The sequence below is a fragment of the Oncorhynchus gorbuscha genome, linkage group LG18 (assembly GCF_021184085.1).
Source record: "Oncorhynchus gorbuscha isolate QuinsamMale2020 ecotype Even-year linkage group LG18, OgorEven_v1.0, whole genome shotgun sequence".
NCBI classification, from domain to species: Eukaryota; Metazoa; Chordata; class Actinopteri; order Salmoniformes; family Salmonidae; genus Oncorhynchus; species Oncorhynchus gorbuscha.
Window position 1 is genome coordinate 80794616 of NC_060190.1, and position 24724 is coordinate 80819339.

Below are 24724 nucleotides of genomic sequence, written 5' to 3' on the forward strand. Positions count from 1 at the left end.
GCTGTCATTATCTATGTCATTGATCATTACCTCGGTCATTACCTCTGAAACAAGTCATTACATATGTCATTATCTATGTCATTGGTCATTACCACTGTTGTTATCTATATCATTAGCCATTACCTCTGTCATTGTCTGTCATTATCTATGTCATTGGTCATTACCACTGTTGTTATCTATATCATTAGCCATTACCTCTGTCATTGTCTGTCATTATCTATGTTGTTGGTCATTACCTCTGGTATTACCTCTGTCATTGTCTATGTCATTGGTCATTATATATGTCATTGGTCATTACCTCTGTTATGATCTATTTCATTAGTCATTACATCTGGCATTACCTCTGTCATTATCTATGTTATTAGTCATTACCTCTGTCATGACATCTGTCATTTCCTCCGTCATTATCTCTGTTATTAGTCATGATCTATGTCATTAGTCACTACCTATGTCATTACCTATGTCACTGGTCATACTTCTGTCATTACCTCTGTCACTATCTATGTCATTACATCTGCCATTAGTCATTATCCCTGTCTCAATCTCTGTCATTAGTCATGAACTATGTCATTATCTCTGTCAATAGTCATTATCCCTGTCTCAATCTCTGTCATTAGTCATGATCTATGTCATTATCTCTGTTATATTTGTTGCTTTTGAAAATGTTGATGTATACTGAACAAAAATATAAACGCAACATGTAAAGTGTTGGTCCCGTGTTTCACGAGCTGAAATAAAAAGAAACCCAGAAATGTTTGATACAAAACGCTTATTTATCTAAAAACGTTTGCAGAAATGTGTTGACATTCCTGTTAGTGTGAATGTTCTCCTTTGCCATGATAATCCATCCACCTGACAGGTGTGGCATATCGAGAAGCTGATTAAACAGCATTATCATTACACAGGTGCACCTTGTGCTGGGGAATATAAAAGGCCACTCTAAAATGTGCAGTTTTGTCATACAACACAGGAAAACACTCATTCTGATTGGCTGGGCCTGGATCACCCATGGTTACACCACTGCCCCGTCATGTGAAATCCATAGATTAGGGCCTAATGAATTCATTTCAATTGACCTATTGACCTATTTCCTTGTATAAACTGCAACTCAGTAAAATACTGTGAAAGTGTCTACGAGCGTCTAGTTCAATGATTGTGTAAATGGTTTCAGTAGTGGAGAGGGTGTAAGATCATATGGTAAAAGTTACATTTCCTGAAGAAAATGTGTCACGTTACAATAGTCCACTTAGGGTTTAATATCCAACTGACCAGGAGGTGGCAGTGTAGTCCAGACAGACTCTTCACGTTCTCCCATACACCCAGAGAAGAAAGCATCTCTCTCTCTCTGTCTCTCTCTCTCTCTCTCTCTCTCTCTCTCTCTCTTCCTCTCTCTCTCTCTCTCTCTCTCTTCTCTCTCTCTCTCTCTCTCTCTCTCTCTCTCTCTCTCTCTCTCTCTGTCTCTCTCTCTCTCTCTCTCTGTCTCTCTGTCTCTCTCTGTCTCTCTCTCTCTCTCTCTCTCTCTCTCTCTCTCTCTCTCTCTCTCTCTCTCTCTCTCTCTCTCTGCTCTCTGCTGATAAAGCTTTCAGTACAGCACATCAAAGGATTCTGTTATATTCAGTTTTCATGTGACACGCTTTTAAGAGTATTTTATTTGACATTAAAACACTGATAGAATAAGTACAGGGGAAACTGTGGAACTATAGAATAATGTGGTAGAACCCTATAATTAGAATGAGAATAGATTCCATGGGTTCTATTGGGTAGAATCAAGAGACTCACCGCACTACAGCACAGACAGCGATGTTGAGAGGCTGACTGCGGGTTGCTATAGAAACTCTCCTCTCTCTGCTACGTTCTGTTCTCACTCACTCACCTCTCCCGAACAGACGGAACTATTTCTTAGCTCAATTCTGCACGGTAGTTACTGCTAATTACCTAGTAATTACGTGGTTATGACCATACTCTTATCCCGAAAAACAAAAACAAATAAAAAAAGTAATGTAATGTATGAAATGATTTTCATAGTGAAGCTGTAAATGCAGGTCAGTGTGGTAGTTGGTCAGTTGTCTGTCGATGTCTGTATAAGCCCTAGTTCAAACACCTCTCTGTTGACGCACAAAATACCTCACTTTCTGTTTAGAAGAGCGTGTTGCCTCGTCTGACTTTTGACAATATTTCGGCGTGACTCACACCTCCGTTTCAAGCAGAGCCGTTCTTACTGTCGGGAGAAATGGTCACGCATATTAATATATGTTAATATATGTTAAACACATGTAAATAAAGTTTGCTTTGTCACGCCCACAACGGAAGCACAAACACAGTCTCAGATTTGCAGGTGAAGAACTTCCGTGGTTGAGGTGTTAAGCCTGATTTTGACCTAAAACCAAGGAGGAAGTCTGTGGTGTCGAGACACGCACACACGCACACACACACACACACACACACACACACACACACACACACACACACACACACACACACACACACACACACACACACACACACACACACACACACACACACACACACACACACACACACACACACACACACACACACGGAGAAAGCTGTTAAGCCTGATTTTGACCTAACACACACACACACACACACACACACACACACACACACACACACACACACACACACACACACACACACACACACACACACACACACACACACACACACACACACACACACACACACACACACACACACACACACACACACACAACCAAGGAGGAAGTCTGTGGTGTCGAGTCACACACACACACACACACACACACACACACACACACACACACACACACACACACACACACACACACACACACACACACACACACACACACACACACACACACACACACACACACACACACACACACACACACACACACACACACACACACACGGAGAAAGCTGTTATGCCTGATTTTGACCCAAAACCAAGGAGGAAGTCTGTGGTGTCGACACACACACACACACACACACACACACACACACACACACACACACACACACACACACACACACACACACACACACACACACACACACACACACACACACACACACACACACACACACACACACACACACACACACACACACACACACACACACACACACGTACCAGGGTCTCTGTTAGCCCTCTGTTTAGTGTGAATCCATTCTCCTGGCCTGGTTACCATAGTAACTGCAGAGTAGGGACGGGAAGGGGGAAGAGGGAAGAGGGAGAAGAAGGAGAGTAGGGAATCTAGTCTATAATGAAAGAATATAGTTTAGAGACCTTGTGGAAAACCTTGGAGGAAATATGATATATATATATATATATATATATATAATTAAAAGAGGGGGTACCTGCTCTATTTTAACCCTCTAGAGAGGGGGTACCTGCTCTCTTCTAACCCTCTAGAGAGGGGGTAACTGATCTATTTTAACCCTCTAGAGAGGGGGTAATTGATCTCTTTTAACCCTCTAGAGAGGGGGTAACTGCTCTATTTCAACCCTCTAGAGAGGGGGTAACTGCTCTCGTTCAACCCTCTAGAGAGGGGGTAACTGCTCTCGTTTAACCCTCTAGAGAGGGGGTACCTGCTCTATTTTAACCCTCTAGAGAGGGAGTAACTGATCTCTTCTAACCCTCTAGAGAGGGGGTAACTGCTCTCGTTCAACCCTCTAGAGAGGGAGTAACTGATCTCTTCTAACCCTCTAGAGAGGGGGTAACTGTTCTCTTTTAGGCACTGTCATAGGATGCCACCTTTCCAACAAATCAAATCAAATCAAATCAAATTTTATTTGTCACATACACATGGTTAGCAGATGTTAATGCGAGTGTAGCGAAATGCTTGTGCTTCTAGTTCCGACAATGCAGTGATAACCAACAAGTAATCTAACTAACAATTCCAAAACTACTGTCTTATACACAGTGTAAGGGGATAAGGAACATGTACATAAGGTCAAATTTCTGCTCTGCTAGACCTGCCCAGTTAACTGTAAGTGATGTTATTGTGAAGTAGAAACGTCTAGGATCAACAAGCCAGGAAGTGGTAGGCCACACAAACTCACAGAACGGGACCGCCGAGTCCTGAAGCACATTGCAACACTCACTACCGAGTTCCAAACTGCCTCTTGTAGCAACATCAGCACAATAATTGTTCGTAGGGAGCTTCATGAAATGGGTTTCCATGGCCGAGCAGCTGCACACAAGCTTAAGATCACCATGTGCAATGCCAAGCGTCGGCTGGAGTGATGTAAAGCGCTACTACTCCCTTCATCTAGATCTTGTACTCTGCATGTCTATGGACTCTGGGCAGTGGAAATTCTTCCCAGTATCAAATTTGAGACACTACCTTTAACTCTCACAGTATCTGTTCTCTGGAGTGATGAATGATGACTGCTGGAGCACGTGCTACGGGTGGGTGTTGTTATCAAATGAGCTGAGGTAAGGTGGAGCTTTACCTAGCAAAGACTTATAGATGACCTGGAGCCAGTGGGTCTGGCGACGAATATGTAGCGAGGGCCAGCTGACTAGAGCATACAGGTCGTAGTGGTGGGTAGTATATGGGGCTTTGGTGACAAAACAGATGGCACTGTGATAGACTGCATCCAGTTTTCTGAGTAGAGTGTTGGAGGCTATTTTGTAAATGACATCGCCGAAGTCGAGGATCGGTCAGTTTTACGAGGGTAAGTTTGGCGGCGTGAGTGAAGGAGGCTCTGTTGCGAAATAGGAAGCCAATTCTAGATTTGATTTTGGATTGGAGATGTTTGATATGAGTCTGAAAGGAGAGTTTACAGTCTAGCCAGACACCTAGGTATTTGTAGTTGTCCATATACTGTAGATCAGAACCGTCCAGAGTAGTGATGCTAGTCGGGCGGGCGGGTGCGGGCAGTGAACGGTTGAAAAGCATGTGTGAGGTTTAATGCTGGGAGCCATCCCTCCCAGCGCTTCCACTGCTGCGCACCGCTTAGGCGGTCCTTCTCCTCACCGGTCGTATGGATTGAGTATTGATCTCCTGCCAAACGACTTAATCCCCAGGTTGACTTTTCGCTCATTTAGTTTTAACTAGCTTTTAAGAGCAGTTGGAAGCCATGGAAGGAGTGTTGTATGGCATTGAAGCTTGTTTGGAGGTTTGTTAACACAGTTTCCAAAGAAGCGGATAGTTTTAGAAAGAGAGGGTCCAGATTGTCTAGCCCAGCTGATTTGTACTGGTCCAGGTTATGCAGCTCTTTTAGAAAATCAGCTATCTGGATTTGGGTGAAGGAGAAGCTGGGGAGGCTCGGGCAAGTAGCTGCACCCCCGTGGGTCCTTGTCGAGAGGCACCTATTTACAAGGTACAGATCTGTTGGCCGGGGTTGGGGTAGCCAGGAGGAAACATGAGCAGCCGTAGAGAAATGCTTCTTGTAATTCTCGATTATCATGGATTTATCTGTGGTGACAGTGTTACCTAGCCTCAGTACAGTGGGCAGCTAGGATGAGGTGCTCTTATTCTCCATGGACTTTACAGTGTCCCAGAACTTTTTGGAGTTAGAGCTACAGGATGCAAAAATCTGTTTGAAAAAGCTGGCCTTTGCTTTCCTGACTGACTGTGTATATTGGTTCCTGACTTCCCTGAACAGTTGCATATTGCGGGGGCTATTCGATGCTATTGCAGTCCGCCACAGGATGTGTTTGTGCTGGTCGAGGGCAGACAGGTCTGGAGTGAACCAAGGACTATATCTATTCCTAGTTCTACATTTATCTAGTTACACATTTTTTGAAAGGGGCATACTTATTTAAGATGGTGAGGAAATCACTTTTAATGAATGACCAGGCATCCTCTACTGACGGGATGAGGTCAATATCCTTTCCAGGATACCCGGGCCAGTTCGATTAGAAAGGCCTGCTCGCAGAAGTGTTTTAGGGAGCGTTTGACAGTGATGAGGGGAAATAGGTAAGACAACCACATATCACAGTCACATTTTGCATTACTTAAATTATGTTCAATACTTCGTAAACAAACACAATATTATTATGTGTGCAAAAATGAGCTTTTAGAAATGAGCTTCGTGTCTCTGACAGAGTAGAGATAATCATCCACTTCATATGATATTTTTATATTTATTTATTTATATTTATTTATGCAATACAGCAATTTAGTTTTGGGATGATTTTGTTTAGTTTTTATAATGTTGTAAATATGAGTCCTTTGATTGGATCATGATTTTTGTATTTACATTTTTTCTTTTGAAACACTTGGTTGGTGTCACAGCTTGGTTGGTGTCACAGCTTGGTTGGTGTCACAGCTTGGTTGGTGTCACAGCTTGGTTGGTGTCACAGCTTGGTTGGTGTCACAGCTTGGTTGGTGTCACAGCTTGGTTGGTGTCACAGCTTGGTTGGTGTGCAACACCAGCTGACTGAGAGGGCTCGTTTCTGGGCCCAGCTCTTGGGTTTGAAGTGCTCTAAATGGGAGACTTGAATTTGGACTTGAATTTAATTCAAGTGTAGCCAAAATGTAGCTGATCTTTTTTGTATTTTCATTACCACTGGAAAGAGACCTAATTCTGGCACTCGAGAGCCCCTAATAAATGTATGTCCCGAGTGGCACAGCGGTCTAAGACACTACAGACACCCTGGTTCGAATCCAGGCTTGGCCCAGATCGTCCGGGTTTGGCTGGTGTAGGCTGTCATTGTAAATAAGAATTTGTTTAGACAGCATCAGAGTAATCCTTAGTGAACAGTAACTACAGAGATCAGACATCCATATAGATAGAATCAGAGTTATCCTCAGAGATCAGACATCCATATAGATAACATCAGAGTTATCCTTAGTGAACAGTAACTACAGAGATCAGACATCCATATAGATAGAATCAGAGTTATCCTCAGAGATCAGACATCCATATAGATAACATCAGAGTTATCCTTAGTGAACAGTAACTACAGAGATCAGACATCCATATAGATAGAATCAGAGTTATCCTCAGAGATCAGACATCCATATAGATAACAGAGTTATCCTCAGAGATCAGACATCCATATAGATAACAGAGTTATCCTCAGAGATCAGACATCCATATAGATAACAGAGTTATCCTCAGAGATCAGACATCCATATAGATAACATCAGAGTTATCCTCAGAGATCAGACATCCATATAGATAACATCAGAGTTATCCTCAGAGATCAGACATCCATATAGATAACAGAGTTATCCTCAGAGATCAGACATCCATATAGATAACATCAGAGTTATCCTCAGAGATCAGACATCCATATAGATAGAATCAGAGTTATCCTCAGAGATCAGACAAATCAAATCAAATCAAATCAAATCAAATTTTATTTTATTTGTCACATACACATGGTTAGCAGATGTTAATGTGAGTGTAGCGAAATGCTTGTGCTTCTAGTTCCGACAATGCAGTGATAACCAACAAGTAATCTAACTAACAATTCCAAAACTACTGTCTTATACACAGTGTAAGGGGATAAGGAACATGTACATAAGGATATATGAATGAGTGATGGTACAGAGCAGCATACAGTAGATGGTATCGAGTACAGTATATACATATGAGATGAGTGTGTAGACAAAGTAAACAAAGTGGCATAGTTAAAGTGGCTAGTGATACATGTGTTACATAAGGATGCAGTCGATGTTGTAGAGTACAGTATATACATATGTATATGAGATTAATAATGTAGGGTAAGTAACATTATATAAGGTAGCATTGTTTAAAGTGGCTAGTGATATATTTACATCATTTCCCATCAATTCCCATTATTAAAATGGCTGGAGTTGGGTCAGTGTCAATGACAGTGTGTTGGCAGCAGCCACTCAATGTTAGTGGTGGCTATTTAACAGTCTGATGGCCTTGAGATAGAAGCTGTTTTTCAGTCTCTCGGTCCCAGCTTTGATGCACCTGTACTGACCTCGCCTTCTGGATGATAGCGGGGTGAACAGGCAGTGGTTCGGGTGGTTGATGTCCTTGATGATCTTTATGGCCTTCCTGTAACAACGGGTGGTGTAGGTGTCCTGGAGGGCAGGTAGTTTGCCCCGGTGATGCGTTGTGCAGTCCTCACTACCCTCTGGAGAGCCTTACGGTTGAGGGCGGAGCAGTTGCCGTACCAGGCGGTGATACAGCCCGCCAGGATGCTCTCGATTGTGCATCTGTAGAAGTTTGTGAGTGCTTTTGGTGACAAGCCAAATTTCTTCAGCCTCCTGAGGTTGAATAGCGCTGCTGCGCCTTCTTCACGACGCTGTCAGTGTGAGTGGACCAATTCAGTTTGTCTGTGATGTGTATGCCGAGGAACTTAAAACTAGCTACCCTCTCCACTACTGTTCCATCGATGTGGATAGGGGGGTGTTCCCTCTGCTGTTTCCTGAAGTCCACAATCATCTCCTTAGTTTTGTTGACGTTGAGTGTGAGGTTATTTTCCCGACACCACACTCCAAGGGCCCTCACCTCCTCCCTGTAGGCCGTCTCGTCGTTGTTGGTAATCAAGCCTACCACTGTTGTGTCGTCCGCAAACTTGATGATTGAGTTGGAGGCGTGCGTGGCCACGCAGTCGTGGGTGAACAGGGAGTACAGGAGAGGGCTCAGAACGCACCCTTGTGGGGCCCCCGTGTTGAGGATCAGCGGGGAGGAGATGTTGTTGCCTACCCTCACCACCTGGGGCGGCCCGTCAGGAAGTCCAGTACCCAGTTGCACAGGGCGGGGTCGAGACCCAGGGTCTCGAGCTTGATGACGAGCTTGGAGGGTACTATGGTGTTGAATGCCGAGCTGTAGTCGATGAACAGCATTCTCACATAGGTATTCCTCTTGTCCAGGTGGGTTAGGGCAGTGTGCAGTGTGGTTGAGATTGCATCGTCTGTGGACCTATTTGGGCGGTAAGCAAATTGGAGTGGGTCTAGGGTGTCAGGTAGGGTGGAGGTGATATGGTCCTTGACTAGTCTCTCAAAGCACTTCATGATGACGGAAGTGAGTGCTACGGGCGGTAGTCGTTTAGCTCAGTTACCTTAGCTTTCTTGGGAACAGGAACAATGGTGGCCCTCTTGAAGCATGTGGGAACAGCAGACTGGTATAGGGATTGATTGAATATGTCCGTAAACACACCGGCCAGCTGGTCTGCGCATGCTCGGAGGGCGCGGCTGGGGATGCCGTCTGGGCCTGCAGCCTTGCGAGGGTTAACACGTTTAAATGTCTTAATCACCTCGGCTGCAGTGAAGGAGAGACTGCATGTTTCCGTTGCAGGCCGTGTCAGTGGCACTGTATTGTCCTCAAAGCAGGCAAAAAGTTATTTAGTCTGCCTGGGAGCAAGACATCCTGGTCCGTGACTGGGCTGGATTTCATCTTGTAGTCCGTGATTGACTGTAGACCCTGCCACATGCCTCTTGTGTCTGAGCCATTGAATTGAGATTCCACTTTGTCTCTGTACTGACGCTTAGCTTGTTTGATAGCCTTACGGAGGGAATAGCTGCACTGTTTGTATTCAGTCATGTTGCCAGACACCTTGCCCTGATTAAAAGCAGTGGTTCGCGCTTTCAGTTTCACGCGAATGCTGCCATCAATCCACGGTTTCTGGTTAGGGAATGTTTTTATCGTTGCTATGGGAACGACATCTTCGACGCACGTTCTAATGAACTCGCACACCGAATCAGCGTATTCGTCAATATTCCCATCTGACGCAATACGAAACATGTCCCAGTCCACGTGATGGAAGCAGTCTTGGAGTGTAGAGTCAGCTTGGTCTGACCAGCGTTGGACAGACCTCAGCGTGGGAGCCTCTTGTTTTAATTTCTGCCTGTAGGCAGGGATCAGCAAAATGGAGTCGTGGTCTACATCCATATAGATAACATCAGAGTTATCCTCAGAGATCAGACATCCATATAGATAACATCAGAGTTATCCTCAGAGATCAGACATCCATATAGATAACAGAGTTATCCTCAGAGATCAGACATCCATATAGATAACAGAGTTATCCTCAGAGATCAGACATCCATATAGATAACATCAGAGTTATCCTCAGAGATCAGACATCCATATAGATAACAGAGTTATCCTCAGAGATCAGACATCCATATAGATAACAGAGTTATCCTCAGAGATCAGACATCCATATAGATAACATCAGAGTTATCCTTAATGAACATCTTTCCCATAAACCCAGAACTTCACAGATTTTCACTGTAAAGGGTTTAAAGACTGTTTCCCATGCTTGTTCAATGAACCATAAACAATTAATGAACATGCACCTGTGGAACGGTCGTTTAGACACTAATAGATTACAGACATTAGGCAATTAAGGTCACAGTTATGAGAAGTTACGACACTAAAGAGGCCTTTCTACTGACTCTGAAAAACACCAAAAGAAAGATGCCCAGGGTCCCTGCTCATCTGGGTGAACGTGCCTTATCCATGCTGCAAGGAGGCATGAGGACTGCAGATGTGACCAGGGCAATACATTGCAATGTCTGTACTGTGAGACGCCGAAGACAGCGCTACAGGGAGACAGGACAGACAGCTGATCGTCCTCACAGTGGTAGACCACGTGTAACAAGACCTGCACAGGATCGGTACGGGGCGGCAGGGTAGCCTAGTGGTTAGAGTGTTAGACTAGTAATCGGAAGGTTGCAAGTTCAAACCCCCGAGCTGACATGGTACAAATCTGTCGTTCTGCCCCTGAACAGGCAGTTAACCCACTGTTCCTAGGCCGTCATTGAAAATAAGAATTTGTTCTTAACTGACTTGCCTCGTTAAATAAAGGTAAAATAAAAAATAAACAAAAACGTCTGAACATCACACCTGAGGGACAGGTACAGGATAGCAACAACAACTACCAGAGTTACACCAGGAACGCACAATCCCTCCATCAGTACTCAGACTGTCCGCAATAGGCTGAGAGGACCTGTTATAATGCAGGTCCTCACCAGACATCACCGGCAACAATGTCGCCTATGGACACAAACCCATCGTTGCTGGACCAGACAGGACTGGCAAAAAGTGCTCTTCACTGACGAGTCGCGGTTTTGTCTCACCAGGGGTGATGGTCGGATTCGTTTTTATCGTCGAAGGAATGAGCGTTACACTGAGGCCTGTACTCTGGAGAGGGATCGATTTGGAGGTGGAGGGTCCGTCATGGTCTGGGGCGGTGTGTCACAGCATCATCGGACTGAGCTTGTTGTCATTGCAGGCAATCTCAACGCTGTGCGTTACAGGGAAGACATCCTCCTCCCTCATGTGTAGCCTTCCTGCAGGCTCATCCTGACATGACCCTAAAGCATGACAATGCCACCAGCCATACTGCTCGTTCTGTGTGGGATTTTCTGCAAGACAGGAATGTCAGTCTTCTACCATGGCCAGCGAAGAGCCCAGATCTCAATTCTATTGAGCACGTCTGGGTCCTGTTGGATCGCATGGTGAGGGCTAGGGCCATTCCCCCCAGAAATGTCCGGAAAGTTGCAGGTGCCTTGGTGGAAGAGTGGGATAACATCTCACAGCAAGAACTAGCAAATCTGGTGAAGTCCATGAGGAGGAGATGCACCTCAGTACTTAATGCAGCTGGTGGCCACACCAGATACTGACTGTTACTTTTGATTGTGACCCCCCCCCCCCCTTTGCTCAGGGACACATTATTCCATTTCTGTTAGTCACATGTCTGTGTAACTTGTTCAGTTTATGTCTCAGTTTTTGAATCTTGGTATGTTCATACAAATATTTACACATGTTAAGTTTTCTGAAAAGAAATGCCGTTGACAGTGAGAGGACGTTTCTTTTTTTGCTGAGTTTAGTTTCACAAACATGGGTTCTATGTAGCATTATTCTGTCATAAAAGTCAGTCCTCAGGATAGTGTAACGGAGATAGACATTTTGGCCCCTCAGGAAATTGTCCTTTTATCCTGGACCATTTTCCACTCAGCTCCACAGAACATATAATTTGTGCCGAGCCTACAGCTAAGTGTCTCTCATGCAATGGTTGACAGTGACGGTACACTCCTCTTTTCAGTAGTTGATAGTGACAGTACACTCCTCTTTTCAGTAGTTGATAGTGACAGTACACTCCTCTTTTCAGTAGTTGATAGTGACAGTACACTCCTCTTTTCAGTAGTTGATAGTGACAGTACACTCCTCTTTTCAGTAGTTGATAGTGACGGTACACCCCTCTTTTCAGTAGTTGATAGTGACAGTACACCCCTCTTTTCAGTAGTTGATAGTGACAGTACACTCCTCTTTTCAGTAGTTGATAGTGACAGTACACTCCTCTTTTCAGTAGTTGATAGTGACAGTACACTCCTCTTTTCAGTAGTTGATAGTGACAGTACACTCCTCTTTTCAGTAGTTGATAGTGACGTGGTTGATACCCCTCTTTTCAGTAGTTGATAGTGACAGTACACTCCTCTTTTCAGTAGTTGATAGTGACAGTACACTCCTCTTTTCAGTGGTTGATAGTGACAGTACACTCCTCTTTTCAGTAGTTGATAGTGACAGTACACTCCTCAGTAGTTTAGTGACAGTGGTTGATAGTGACAGTACACTCCTCTTTTCAGTAGTTGATAGTGACAGTACAGTACACTCCTCTTTTCAGTGGTTGATAGTGACAGTACACTCAGTGGTTGATAGTGACTCTTTTTCAGTAGTTGATAGTGACAGTACACTCCTCAGTTTGATCAGTAGTTGATAGTGACAGTACACTCCTCTTTTCAGTAGTTGATAGTGACAGTACACTCCTCTTTTCAGTAGTTGATAGTGACGTGGTACACCCCAGTGGTTGATAGTGACAGTACACTCTTTTCAGTAGTTGATAGTGACAGTACACTCCTCTTTTCAGTAGTTGACAGTGACAGTACACTCCTCTTTTCAGTGGTTGATAGTGACAGTACACTCCTCTTTTCAGTGGTTGATAGTGACAGTACACTCCTCTTTTCAGTGGTTGATAGTGACAGTACACCCCTCTTTTCAGTGGTTGATAGTGACAGTACACTCCTCTTTTCAGTGGTTGATAGTGACAGTACACTCCTCTTTTCAGTGGTTGATAGTGACAGTACACTCCTCTTTTCAGTAGTTGATAGTGACAGTACACTCCTCTTTTCAGTGGTTGATAGTGACAGTACACTCCTCTTTTCAGTAGTTGATAGTGACAGTACACTCCTCTTTTCAGTGGTTGATAGTGACAGTACACTCCTCTTTAGTGAGTAGTTGATAGTGACAGTACACTGATAGTGACCTCTTTTCAGTAGTTGATAGTGACAGTACACTCCTCTTTTCAGTAGTTGATAGTGACGGTACACTCCTCTTTTCAGTGGTTGATAGTGACAGTACACTCCTCTTTTCAGTAGTTGATAGTGACAGTACACTCCTCTTTTCAGTGGTTGATAGTGACAGTACACTCCTATTTTCAGTAGTTGATAGTGACAGTACACTCCTCTTTTCAGTGGTTGATAGTGACAGTACACCCCTCTTTTCAGTGGTTGATAGTGACAGTACACTCCTCTTTTCAGTAGTTGATAGTGACAGTACACTCCTCTTTTCAGTGGTTAACCAGAAGATTATATTATTATATTATTATTAGCATATCGGGCAAATAGGTCAAATAGGTCAAATAGGTCAAATAGGTCAAATAGGTCAAATAGGTCATATAGGTCATATAGGTCATGTAGGTCATGTAGGTCATATAGGTCATATAGGTCATATAGGTCATATAGGTCATATAGATCATATAGGTCATATAGGTCATATAGGTCATTTAGGTTATATAGGTCATATAGGTCATATAGATCATATAGGTCATTTAGGTTATATAGATCATATAGGTCATATAGGTCATATAGGTCAAATAGGTCATATAGGTCATATAGGTCATAGAGGTCATATAGGTCAAATAGGTCATATAGGTCATATAGGTCAAATAGGTCAAATAGGTCATATAGGTCATATAGGTCAAATAGGTCATATAGGTCATAGAGGTCATATAGGTCATAGAGGTCATATAGGTCAAATAGGTCATATAGGTCATATAGGTCAAATAGGTCAAATAGGTCATATAGGTCATATAGGTCAAATAGGTCATATAGGTCATAGAGGTCATAGAGGTCATATAGGTCAAATAGGTCATATAGGTCATATAGGTCAAATAGGTCAAATAGGTCATATAGGTCATATAGGTCATATAGGTCATATAGGTCATATAGGTCATATAGGTCATATAGGTCAAATAGGTCATATAGGTCAAATAGGTCATATAGGTCATATAGGTCATATAGGTCATATAGGTCATATAGGTCATATAGGTCAAATAGGTCAAATAGGTCATATAGGTCATATAGGTCATATAGGTCAAATAGGTCATATAGGTCATATAGGTCATAGAGGTCATATAGGTCATAGAGGTCATGCCTGAGTCTATTAGTGTTAATAATAATTGAATGAACATGAGTAGGAATGCACCATACTTTATGTACCATTGGAAACAAATAAAAAAAATATATTAATTCAGAGATGTGCCCATCTACATGACTGATGAAATGATCTGGATCTGTGCGTGGCTACCCTGTTCTGAGTTAAAGGCCAACAATATTTATAGCATGCGATGCCCTGGGTGGAATAGGATGCTAATTAAAAACATTTTATGTTGAGGAGTAGGCATTGGTCTGAAGCCGAAAAAAGAAAGAAAATCCACAATGTTGCCGTCCCAGATGCAATAACTTTTTGATTCCCCGGGGGGGGGGGGGGGGGGAGCGCTTGATGCATTTACACAAACTGTTCCCAACCATCAACACCCGGACATAAAATGACTCGTGGTTCAAATCGGATCGAATGATTTCATGCGAGTGAAATCAGGAAAAGCTTAAATCCAATTTCAAAACGTATTTTCGAGACCATCCAGGAGTCAGGGAAACAACCCAATGAAACAGTTCTATGTAACTTATATCTATACCAATTTGTGCCAGCCCTATAGTATCTCAAACCAGCGTGCTCGTTCTGGTAATATCTGATACTTGGTTAAATAATTATGTTCCGGACTCAGATGTGTCTCTGAGTTGGCAGAGGTGATGCGATCGTGTAACGGTCGTCATCGGTGGAAGTAGAGGACAACCCACCCAACTCACGCCACGACCATACTAAAACAAAGCCCTGACCATACTAAAACAAAGCCCCGACCATACTAAAACAAAGCCCGACCATACTAAAACAAAGCCCCGACCATACTAAAACAAAGCCCTGACCATACTAAAACAAAGCCCGACCATACTAAAACAAAGCCCGACCATACTAAAACAAAGCCCCGACCATACTAAAACAAAGCCCCGACCATACTAAAACAAAGCCCCGACCATACTAAAACAAAGCCCGACCATACTAAAACAAAGCCCCGACCATACTAAAACAAAGCCCCGACCATACTAAAACAAAGCCCTGACCATACTAAAACAAAGCCCGACCATACTAAAACAAAGCCCGACCATACTAAAACAAAGCCCTGACCATACTAAAACAAAGCCCGACCATACTAAAACAAAGCCCCGACCATACTAAAACAAAGCCCCGACCATACTAAAACAAAGCCCCGACCATACTAAAACAAAGCCCCGACCATACTAAAACAAAGCCCTGACCATACTAAAACAAAGCCCTGACCATACTAAAACAAAGCCCCGACCATACTAAAACAAAGCCCCGACCATACTAAAACAAAGCCCCGACCATACTAAAACAAAGCCCGACCATACTAAAACAAAGACATAACCATACTAAAACAAAGCCCCGACCATACTAAAACAAAGCCCCGACCATACTAAAACAAAGCCCCGACCATACTAAAACAAAGCCCCGACCATACTAAAACAAAGCCCCGACCATACTAAAACAAAGCCCCGACCATACTAAAACAAAGCCCTGACCATACTAAAACAAAGCCCCGACCATACTAAAACAAAGCCCCGACCATACTAAAACAAAGCCCCGACCATACTAAAACAAAGCCCCGACCATACTAAAACAAAGCCCGACCATACTAAAACAAAGCCCCGACCATACTAAAACAAAGCCCCGACCATACTAAAACAAAGCCCCGACCATACTAAAACAAAGCCCCGACCATACTAAAACAAAGCCCCGACCATACTAAAACAAAGCCCCGACCATACTAAAACAAAGCCCCGACCATACTAAAACAAAGCCCCGACCATACTAAAACAAAGCCCCGACCATACTAAAACAAAGCCCGACCATACTAAAACAAAGCCCCGACCATACTAAAACAAAGCCCCGACCATACTAAAACAAAGCCCCGACCATACTAAAACAAAGCCCCGACCATACTAAAACAAAGCCCCGACCATACTAAAACAAAGCCCCGACCATACTAAAACAAAGCCCCGACCATACTAAAACAAAGCCCGACCATACTAAAACAAAGCCTGACCATACTAAAACAAAGCCCCGACCATACTAAAACAAAGCCCCGACCATACTAAAACAAAGCCCCGACCATACTAAAACAAAGCCCGACCATACTAAAACAAAGCCTGACCATACTAAAACAAAGCCCCGACCATACTAAAACAAAGACATAACCATACTAAAACAAAGCCCGACCATACTAAAACAAAGCCTGACCATACTAAAACAAAGCCCCGACCATACTAAAACAAAGCCCCGACCATACTAAAACAAAGCCCCGACCATACTAAAACAAAGCCCCGACCATACTAAAACAAAGCCCCGACCATACTAAAACAAAGCCCCGACCATACTAAAACAAAGCCCCGACCATACTAAAACAAAGCCCCGACCATACTAAAACAAAGCCCCGACCATACTAAAACAAAGCCCCGACCATACTAAAACAAAGCCCCGACCATACTAAAACAAAGCCCCGACCATACTAAAACAAAGCCCGACCATACTAAAACAAAGCCTGACCATACTAAAACAAAGCCCCGACCATACTAAAACAAAGACATAACCATACTAAAACAAAGCCCGACCATACTAAAACAAAGCCTGACCATACTAAAACAAAGCCCCGACCATACTAAAACAAAGCCCCGACCATACTAAAACAAAGCCCCGACCATACTAAAACAAAGCCCCGACCATACTAAAACAAAGCCCCGACCATACTAAAACAAAGCCCGACCATACTAAAACAAAGCCCGACCATACTAAAACAAAGCCCCGACCATACTAAAACAAAGCCCCGACCATACTAAAACAAAGCCCCGACCATACTAAAACAAAGCCCCGACCATACTAAAACAAAGCCCCGACCATACTAAAACAAAGCCCCAACCATACTAAAACAAAGCCCCGACCATACTAAAACAAAGCCCGACCATACTAAAACAAAGACATAACAAAGGAACTAAGGTCAGAACGCGACAGATAGTTGTATAGGAATGTTTCTGTTTCTCAACCTCAGTCGCTAAGCAATTTGAATGTCTTGTCCTAAATGTGGGCCTTGGCATTAACGCCCAATTTACACTAGTGGGAATTTATCACCCTCCCTCCGCCTCAACATGTGCTCTTAGCCAATTGTATGACTTGCGATCTACTGTAACTATGCCAAATCTGAATTATTCATTTTGGCTGATCATAATCTGGATTGTTCAATGCCAGCTTCTGATAGGCTGAAAGATATCTGCATTGAGCTAAATCTAACTCAGCTGTAAACTGAACTAAACTCGCACCAACTTCAAACACCCTGAAAAATTGACTCTCGAGATTATTTTGACAAACAACTCTCATAAGTATAAAGCCAATGGAAATATAGCTAATTTGTTCAGTGCCCATTGTCTCACTGCCTGCCGAAGAGATGAAAAACGACCTAAATCCTCACATTACTACAAAGACACATTTTAGGAATTTTAATGAGCAACAATTCTTGTCTGATCTGGGATTGTGTGAAGGGGGGGGTTGAGTTAGATATCTCTGACTAGAATCAGGCCCTAAATTGTTTTACTTCATTGTTTAACACTATTGCAGATAAGCTTCGTTCAAGAAACTAAGATTTAAAGGAGAGAGCTAATCCATAGTTCACGCATGAACTATCAGAGGAACTTCAGGAGACAAATGACCTATCAGAGGAACTTCAGGAGACAAATGACCTATCAGAGGAACTTCAGGAGACAAATGACCTATCAGAGGAACTTCAGGAGACAAATGACCTATCAGAGGAACTTCAGGAGACAAATGACCTATCAGAGAACTTCAAGACAAATGACCTATCAGAGGAACTTCAGGAGACAAATGACCTATCAGAGGAACTTCAGGAGACAAATGACCTATCAGAGGAACTTCAGGAGACAAATGACCTATCAGAGGAACTTCAGGAGACAAATGACCTATCAGAGGAACTTCAGGAGACAAATGACCTATCAGAGGAACTTCAGGAGACAAATGACCTATCAGAGGAACTTCAGGAGACAAATGACCTATCAGAGGAACTTCAGGAGACAAATGACCTATCAGAGGAACTTCAGGAGACAAATGACCTATCAGAGGAACCTCAGGAGACAAATGACCTATCAGAGGAACTTCAGGAGACAAATGACCTATCAGAGGAACTTCAGGAGACACATGACCTATCAGAGGAACTTCAGGAGACAAATGACCTATCAGAGGAACTTCAGGAGACACATGACCTATCAGAGGAACTTCAGGAGACACATGAACTATCAGAGGAACTTCAGGAGACACATGACCTATCAGAGGAACTTCAGGAGACAAATGACCTATCAGAGGAACTTCAGGAGACAAATGACCTATCAGAGGAACTTCAGGAGACAAATGACCTATCAGAGGAACTTCAGGAGACAAATGACCTATCAGAGGAACTTCAGGAGACAAATGACCTATCAGAGGAACTTCAGGAGACAAATGACCTATCAGAGGAACTTCAGGAGACAAATGACCTATCAGAGGAACTTCAGGAGACAAATGACCTATCAGAGGAACTTCAGGAGACAAATGACCTATCAGAGGAACTTCAGGAGACACATGACCTATCAGAGGAACTTCAGGAGACACATGACCTATCAGAGGAACTTCAGGAGACACATGACCTATCAGAGGAACTTCAGGAGACACATGACCTATCAGAGGAACTTCAGGAGACACATGACCTATCAGAGGAACTTCAGGAAACAAATGACCTATCAGAGGAACTTCAGGAGACACATGACCTATCAGAGGAACTTCAGGAGACAAATGACCTATCAGAGGAACTTCAGGAAACAAATGTAACTTGGGATAAAGCAAGTCTGACTGGCAGTCCTTCAGAGACTTGAGAAACAGATGTATATCCCTGGTTAGAAATGAAGAAAAAACATACTTCTAGAACTGTGAATCTGAGAATGGTGGGAATCCAGCGGCCTCAAAGAAAACATTTTTTAAATTCCTGTCAAGAAGAGAGACACAGAAGCCCAGCTAACACAACTAGCTCAGATTACCCAGCTAGCCCAGCTAACACAACTAGCTCAGATTACCCAGCTAGCCCAGCTAACACAACTAGCCCAGATTACCCAGCTATCCCAGCTAACACAACTAGCCCAGATTAGCCAGCAAGTCCAGCTAACACAACTCGCCCAGCTAACACAACTAGCTCAGATTACCCAGCTAGTCCAGCTAACACAACTAGCCCAGATTACCCAGATAGCCCAGATTACCCAGCTAGCCCAGTTAACACAACCAGCCAAGATTACCCAGCTAGCCCAGCTAACACAACTAGCCCAGATTACCCAGCTAGCCCAGTTAACACAACTAGCCCAGATTACCCAGCTAGCCCAGCTAACACAACTAGCCCAGATTACCCAGCTAGCCCAGCTAGCAAACTAGTCATTTCAAAATGGAGGTCACTAACAAACGTTTTCTATGCTGCAAGAGCGGTGTTTATTTTTGCTCCCTTCCGGGACAACGTGGACCGTTTGGTCATTCAATGTAGCAACTGTTTGCTTGTAGAGGACTACAGAGCTGAAGTGGGCTACTCTTAGTAAACCAGTAGTGAACCTACACACGCTACTGGGGAATCCACACCCACCTACTTTCTCTTTCTCTTCTATTCCAGTTAGCTGGAGTCCTTTACTTACCTCGAGCCAGATTACAGAGAACGATACATTCCCAGATACACATTCCTAATTTTCACTGAAGTACTAACTGCCTTATTGAAGAACAATGTTTTAAAAATCCACTGCTCACTTGATCCCTTTTTTGCTATAGCTTTCTGCACCACTTATTGCAGAATCATTAAGATATATGTTTTACTTGTCAATTGTTTCTATCCCCACAAAGGCGGAGGTCCTTCTGACTTGAAAAACTACCTTCCGTCATTGTAAATAAGAATTTGTTCTTAAACTGACTTGCCTAGTTAAATAAAGGTTAAATCAAATTAAAATTAGACATTGGAACTGTAACCTTAGTTTACACTCACTGACCCCAAAAATCGTGTTAGGAAATAAAACAAATTCTCAATGAAATTCAGTATCTTCAGAATGATTCAGACCCCTTGACTTATTCCACATTTTGTTAGGTTACAGCCTGATTCTAAAAATGGATTAAATAAAAACAATTCCTCAGCAATCTACACGCAATACCCCACAATGGCAACAAAAATAAATGGTTGCAAATGTATTAAAAATCTAAAGAAATACCTTATTTACTTACATAAGTATTCAGACCCTTTGCTATGAGACTTTGAAATTGAGCTCAGGTGAATCCTGTTTCCATTGATCATCCTTGAGATGTTTCTACAACTTGATTGGAATCCACCTGTGGTAAATTCTATTGATTGGACATGATTTGGAAAGGCACACACCTGTCTATGTAAGGTTCCACAGTTGACAGTGCGTTTCAGAGCAAAAACCAAGCCATGAGATCGAAGGAATTGTCTGTAGAGCTTCGAGACAGGATTGTGTCGAGGCACAGATCTGGGGAAGGGTACCAAAACATTTCTGCAGCCTTGAAGGTCCCAAAGAACACAATGGCCTCCATCATTTTTAATAAATGGAAGGCGTTTCGAAGAACGAAGACTCTTCCTAGAGCTGGCCGCCAGGCCAAACTGAGCAATCGGGGGGACAAGGGCCTTGGTCAGGGAGGTGAGGAAGAACCCAATGGTCTCTCTGACAGAGCTCTAGAGTTCCTCTGTGGAGATGGGAGAACATTCCAGAAGGACAACCATCTCTGCAGTACTCCACAAATCAGGCCTTTATGGTAGAGTGGCCAGACAGAAGCCGCTCCTCAGTAAAAGGCACATGATAGCCTGCTTTGAGTTTGCCAAAAGGCACCTAAAAACTCTCAGACCATGAGAAACAATATTCTCTGCTCTGATGAAACCAAGATTGAACTCTTTGGCCTGAATGCCAAGCGTCACATCTGGAGGAAACCTGGCACCATCCCTACAGTGAAGCATGGTGGTGTGGAATTATGCTGTGGGGATGTTTTACAGTGGCAGGGACTGGAAGACTAGTCGGGATCGAGACAAAGATGAACAGGGCAAAGTACAGTGCGAGATCCTTGATGAAAACCTACTCCAGAGCACTCAGGACCTTGGACTGGAGTGACGGTTCACCTTCCAACAGGATAACGACCATAAACACACAGCCAAGACAATGTAGGACACGTCTGTGAATGTCCTTGAGTGGCCCAAGCGGACTTGAACCCGATCGAACATCTCTGGAGATACCTGAAGATAGCTGTGCAGCGATGCTCCCCATCCAAACTGACAGAGCTCGAGAGGATCTGCAGAGAAGAATGGGAGAAACTCCCCAAATACAGGTGTGCCAAGCTTGTCGCCTCAAACCAAGAAGACTCGATGCTGTAATTGATATTTAAAAAATGATATATATTATTTTTTTCCTGCCATCTTTTTCAAGATGGAATTTGTATTTTATTTAACCTTTATTTAACTAGGCAAGTCAGTTGAGAACATATTCTTATTTGGAATGACAGCCTACCCCGGCCAAAACCTAACCTGTACGACACTGGGCCAATTGTGTGCCGCCCTATGGTACTCCTAAACACAGCCGGTTGTTATACAGCCTGGAATTGAATCAGGGTCTGTAGTGATGCCTCTAGCACAGAGATGCAGTGCCTTAGACCGCTGTGCCACCAGGGAGCTCAACTAAGGTTTCAAGTGTAGGGTCAACTAAGTTTAGGGTTTCAGTGTAGGGTCAAATAAGGTCAGGGTTTTAGTGCAGGGTCAACTCAGGTTAGGGTTTCAGTGTAGGGTCACCTCAGGTCAGGGTTCCAGTGTAGGGTCAACTCAGGTCAGGGTTTCAGTGTAGGATCACCTCAGGTCAGGGTTCCAGTGTAGGGTCAACTCAGGTTAGGGTTTCAGTGTAGGGTCAACTCAGGTCAGGGTTCCAGTGTAGGATCACCTCAGGTCAGGGTTCCAGTGTAGGGTCAACTCAGGTCAGGGTTCCAGTGTAGGATCACCTCAGGTCAGGGTTTCAGTGTAGGATCACCTCAGGTCAGGGTTCCAGTGTAGGGTCACCTCAGATCAGGGTTCCAGTGTAGGGTCAACTCAGGTCAGGGTTCCAGTGTAGGGTCAACTCAGGTCAGGGTTCCAGTGTAGGGTCACCTCAGGTCAGGGTTTCAGTGTAGGGTCACCTCAGGTCAGGGTTCCAGTGTAGGATCACCTCAGGTCAGGGTTCCAGTGTAGGGTCAACTCAGGTCAGGGTTTCAGTGTAGGGTCACCTCAGGTCAGGGTTCCAGTGTAGGGTCAACTCAGGTCAGGGTTCCAGTGTAGGGTCAACTCAGGTCAGGGTTCCAGTGTAGGGTCAACTCAGGTCAGGGTTCCAGTGTAGGGTCAACTCAGGTCAGGGTTCCAGTGTAGGGTCAACTCAGGTCAGGGTTCCAGTGTAGGGTCACCTCAGGTCAGGGTTCCAGTGTAGGATCAACTCAGGTCAGGGTTTCAGTGTAGGGTCAACTCAGGTCAGGGTTCCAGTGTAGGGTCAACTCAGGTCAGGGTTTCAGTGTAGGGTCAACTCAGGTCAGGGTTCCAGTGTAGGGTCACCTCAGGTCAGGGTTCCAGTGTAGGGTCAACTCAGGTCAGGGTTCCAGTGTAGGGTCACCTCAGGTCAGGGTTCCAGTGTAGGGTCAACTCAGGTCAGGGTTCCAGTGTAGGGTCAACTCAGGTCAGGGTTCCAGTGTAGGGTCAACTCAGGTCAGGGTTTCAGTGTAGGGTCACCTCAGGTCAGGGTTCCAGTGTAGGGTCAACTCAGGTCAGGGTTCCAGTGTAGGGTCAACTCAGGTCAGGGTTCCAGTGTAGGGTCAACTCAGGTCAGGGTTTCAGTGTAGGGTCACCTCAGGTCAGGGTTCCAGTGTAGGGTCACCTCAGGTCAGGGTTCCAGTGTAGGGTCAACTCAGGTCAGGGTTCCAGTGTAGGGTCACCTCAGGTCAGGGTTCCAGTGTAGGATCAACTCAGGTCAGGGTTTCAGTGTAGGGTCACCTCAGGTCAGGGTTCCAGTGTAGGGTCAACTCAGGTCAGGGTTCCAGTGTAGGGTCATGACAACAGACACTTGCTTTCTATGTGTTTCTACTGGTGCAGTTTAAATGTGCCTTTGCATCATTAGCACCATGTTCTCCATTGCTGTACCACTCATGTGTTCCCATGTATATTATGTCGTGTCTTTACTATCATTAACTTGAAAACTTAGTTTTATCAAAGATTCTCTGCAATTAGTATTACGCGATTAGACTGATTAATCAAGTAACTTTAATTAACTAGGAAGTCAAGGCACCAAGGAAAAATATTTAGATTACAAAGTTATCATTTCCTAAAATAACTTTTCAGATATTTTATCTGATCAATTAGTCTTTGAATTAATGAATTATTTACTTTACCTCCCGTTAGTCTCATTCCAAACGTCGTAAATTGTTGGTTATCTACACAAACCCAATCTTCACTATGAGTCATCCATACATCAATTGTCTTAAATCATTTATTTATGTCTAACTAAGTAATTCACAGAAATGTCTAAACAAACAAACAAGGTAAATGTGGTTACAAGAAATGATAGGAGAATGTGCCCCTAGTGGGCTGAACCGGCATGGCGGCTTGTTAGACAAAAGGGGAAGTGGGGGTCGACTAAGAAGTCACTACAGAGTTAATATAACAATTGAAATGCTAATCCTTTACCCATGAACGCTCACTCTTTCGGGAACAATTGCAATCAATATATATATTTACGCTCAGTGTGTCGTCTTGATCGCTGGTGAAAAGTTAGTTTCCTTTGTAGAATTGTCCGTCTCTCTCTCTGTTGGTTGGAGTGCATAGTTCAGATTGACATCCATTCATTTGTTATAGAATGCATGTTTTGGTGATTGTTGTTCTTCGCGTTCAATGATGCCGAATTCCCAGCTGCAGATGAGTAATTAATATCAAAGACTTGTCCTTATTCTGTCGGTATCGATAGTCTAAGGGTTTAACAACGTGGTATGGTTAAAATATTCATGCAATGGTCTACAACCTTTGTACTCCCGTGATTGAGAGAATCATGGTTTAGCCATCTCGTAAATGAGGTAAGCTCGGTCTGCTGATCGAAAACTAGAATGGGGATATTATTCGGAAGGCTCCTGGCTGTCCCAGGAGGCCTGACCCTAACTGGGCTCAGGGGCGGTCCTCTGATGTGGTTCAAATCAAAAGGGAATTGTATTTTTCTTCATTAAACAGTCCAAAATCATATTACACAATTATACAAACAGTATCATACTCACTCATTCATCTTATACAACAATTAGA